Raw genomic sequence first — 3,875 nt, 5'->3', positions numbered from 1 at the left:
CCGTGTTCTCTCAGCCATGTTAAACATCCAACGTGTTCCGTGTTCTCTCAGCCATGTTAAACATCCTATGTGTTCCGTGTTCTCTCAGCCATGTTAAACATCCAACGTGTTCTGTGTTCTCTCAGCCATCTAAAACATCCAACGTGTTCCGTGTTCTCTCAGCCATGTTAAACATCCTATGTGTTCCGTGTTCTCTCAGCCATCTAAAACATCCTATGTGTTCCGTGTTCTCTCAGCCATGTTAAACATCCAATGTGTTCTGTGTTCTCTCAGCCATGTTAAACGTCCAATGTGTTCCGTGTTCTCTCAGCCATGTTAAACATCCTATGTGTTCCGTGTTCTCTCAGCCATGTTAAACATCCAACGTCCTCTCAGCCATGTTAAACATCCAACGTGTTCCGTGTTCTCTCAGCCATGTTAAACATCCAACGTGTTCCGTGTTCTCTCAGCCATGTTAAACATCCAACGTGTTCCGTGTTCTCTCAGCCATGTTAAACATCCTATGTGTTCTGTGTTCTCTCAGCCATGTTAAACATCCAACGTGTTCCGTGTTCTCTCAGCCATGTTAAACATCCTATGTGTTCCGTGTTCTCTCAGCCATGTTAAACATCCAACGTGTTCTGTGTTCTCTCAGCCATCTAAAACATCCAACGTGTTCCGTGTTCTCTCAGCCATGTTAAACATCCTATGTGTTCCGTGTTCTCTCAGCCATCTAAAACATCCTATGTGTTCCGTGTTCTCTCAGCCATGTTAAACATCCAATGTGTTCTGTGTTCTCTCAGCCATGTTAAACGTCCAATGTGTTCCGTGTTCTCTCAGCCATGTTAAACATCCTATGTGTTCCGTGTTCTCTCAGCCATGTTAAACATCCAACGTGTTCCGTGTTCTCTCAGCCATGTTAAACATCCAACGTGTTCCGTGTTCTCTCAGCCATGTTAAACATCCAACGTGTTCCGTGTTCTCTCAGCCATGTTAAACATCCTATGTGTTCCGTGTTCTCTCAGCCATGTTAAACATCCAATGTGTTCCGTGTTCTCTCAGCCATGTTAAACATCCAACGTGTTCCGTGTTCTCTCAGCCATCTAAAACATCCAATGAGTTCCGTGTTCTCTCAGCCATCTAAAACATCCAACGTGTTCCGTGTTCTCTCAGCCATGTTAAACATCCAACGTGTTCCGTGTTCTCTCAGCCATCTAAAACATCCAATGAGTTCCGTGTTCTCTCAGCCATCTAAAACATCCAATGTGTTCCGTGTTCTCTCAGCCATCTAAAACATCCTATGTGTTCCGTGTTCTCTCAGCCATCTAAAACATCCAATGTGTTCTCTCAGACAATGATCAGATGCCCTTCTAAACCTAACCCCAAACTGATGTTTAAATGGGTCTGAGGCTGGCCAGTCGACCAGACTGTTTAAATGGGTCTGAGGCTGGCCAGTCGACCAGACTGTTTAAATGGGTCTGAGGCTGGCCAGTCGACCAGACTGTTTAAATGGGTCTGAGGCTGGCCAGTCGACCAGACTGTTTAAATGGGTCTGAGGCTGGCCAGTCGACCAGACTGTTGAAATGGGTCTGAGGCTGGCCAGTCGACCAGACTGTTTAAATGGGTCTGAGGCTGGCCAGTCGACCAGACTGTTTAAATGGGTCTGAGGCTGGCCAGTCGACCAGACTGTTTAAATGGGTCTGAGGCTGGCCAATCGACCAGACTGTTTAAATGGGTCTGAGGCTGGCCAGTTGACCAGACTGCTTAAATGGGTCTGAGGCTGGCCAATCGACCAGACTGTTTAAATAGGTCTGAGGCTGGCCAGTCGACCAGACTGTTTAAATGCCGCTCCAGAGGACGGCACGCCGGCTCTTGTCCACACTGACCACGTACTCGCCAGACCCAGACCAGGCCACTGCATTGATGGACGAACTGGAGGGGACAAGAGAGACAGGCAGACAGAGAGAGACAAGTCAATAAGGGCTCATCTGAAATCCTTCTTTTAGCCAGTACCAAAACATCATAGGGCTCTAGACAAAAGTAGTGCACAGAGCAGAGCAGATGGACTGTTGGGATTCACTGGGAACCAAACAGAGCAGATGGACTGTTGGGATTCACTGGGAACCAAACAGAGCAGATGGACTGTTGGGATTCACTGCGAACCAAACAGAGCAGATGGACTGTTGGGATTCACTGGGAACCAAACAGAGCAGATGGACTGTTGGATTCACTGGGAACCAAACAGAGCAGATGGACTGTTGGAATCACTGGGAACCAAACAGAGCAGATGGACTGTTGGGATTCACTGGGAACCAAACAGAGCAGATGGACTGTTGGGATTCACTGGGAACCAAACAGAGCAGATGGACTGTTGGGATTCACTGGGAACCAAACAGAGCAGATGGACGGTTGGGATTCACTGCGAACAAAACAGAGCAGATGGACTGTTGGGATTCACTGGGAACCAAACAGAGCAGATGGACTGTTGGGATTCACTGGGAACCAAACAGAGCAGATGGACTGTTGGGATTCACTGCGAACCAAACAGAGCAGATGGACTGTTGGATTCACTGGGAACCAAACAGAGCAGATGGACTGTTGGGATTCACTGGGAACTGTGAGTGGGCAACAGTTTGTGAGTAGGAAACATCTACTATCTTAAATGGACATGAATTATTTTATAATGCTCTTGGTTTCCTAACGTGGACAATTTGTGTTACTACCTTACACAACGCTTGCATTTTCACATCATACAATTGAGTGAAATTACACGTCTTTTTAATTATTATTATTTTTTACCTCAGATTGGTAATGTTAGTAAAAAAAAAGTTTCTATTCATCAAGATGAAACTAAATCGATTGCTTTAAAACAGATTCATATCTTTATGATTTGCAGGATTAGAACACAGTTGTTATTGTCCCACAAGGAGATGAGTTGACAAATGGCCACGGCAGGTTCTCATCTATCGACAGGTGTCAAATCAAAATGACGTGTTAACACCCTACTCTCTCTCCTGCTGCCTGAACCCTACTCTCCTCCTCCTGCTGCCTGAACCCTACTCTCCTCTCCTGCTGCCTGAACCCTACTCTCCTCCTCCTGCTGCCTGAACCCTACTCCCCCTCCTGCTGCCAGAACCCTACTCTCCTCCTCCTGCTGCCAGAACCCTACTCCCCCTCCTGCTGCAAGAACCCTACTCTCCTCCTCCTGCTGCCAGAACCCTACTCTCCTCCTCCTGCTGCCAGAACCCTACTCTCCTCCTCCTGCTGCCAGAACCCTACTCTCCTCCTCCTGCTGCCAGAACCCTACTCTCCCTCCTGCTGCCAGAACCCTACTCTCCTCCTCCTGCTGCCTGAACCCTACTCTCCTCCTGCTGCCTGAACCCTACTCCCCCTCCTGCTGCCAGAACCCTACTCTCCTCCTCCTGCTGCCAGAACCCTACTCCCCCTCCTGCTGCAAGAACCCTACTCTCCTCCTCCTGCTGCCAGAACCCTACTCTCCTCCTCCTGCTGCCAGAACCCTACTCTCCCTCCTGCTGCCAGAACCCTACTCTCCTCCTCCTGCTGCCAGAACCCTACTCTCCTCCTCCTGCTGCCAGAACCCTACTCTCCTCCTCCTGCTGCCAGAACCCTACTCTCCCTCCTGCTGCCAGAACCCTACTCTCCTCCTCCTGCTGCCAGAACCCTACTCTCCTCCTCCTGCTGCCTGAACCCTACTCTCCCCTCCTGCTGCCAGAACCCTACTCTCCTCCTCCTGCTGCCAGAACCCTACTCCCCCTCCTGCTGCCAGAACCCTACTCTCCTCCTCCTGCTGCCAGAACCCTACTCTCCCCTCCTGCTGCCAGAACCCTACTCTCCCCTCCTGCTGCCAGAACCCTACTCTCCTCCTCCTGCTGCCA

At 49.4% G+C, this 3,875-nt stretch overlaps 1 pseudogene; it reads right to left on the bottom strand.

Annotated features, from left to right (window-relative positions):
* Positions 1 to 374: 374 nt before the first annotated feature.
* The window catches only part of LOC135533179 (protein Atg16l2-like), a 34,718-nt pseudogene continuing 31,217 nt past the window's right edge, over positions 375 to 3,875 (bottom strand).

The sequence above is a fragment of the Oncorhynchus masou genome, unplaced genomic scaffold (assembly GCF_036934945.1).
Source record: "Oncorhynchus masou masou isolate Uvic2021 unplaced genomic scaffold, UVic_Omas_1.1 unplaced_scaffold_2268, whole genome shotgun sequence".
Lineage (NCBI taxonomy): Eukaryota > Metazoa > Chordata > Actinopteri > Salmoniformes > Salmonidae > Oncorhynchus > Oncorhynchus masou.
This window is presented reverse-complemented; position numbering and strand designations above follow the sequence as displayed.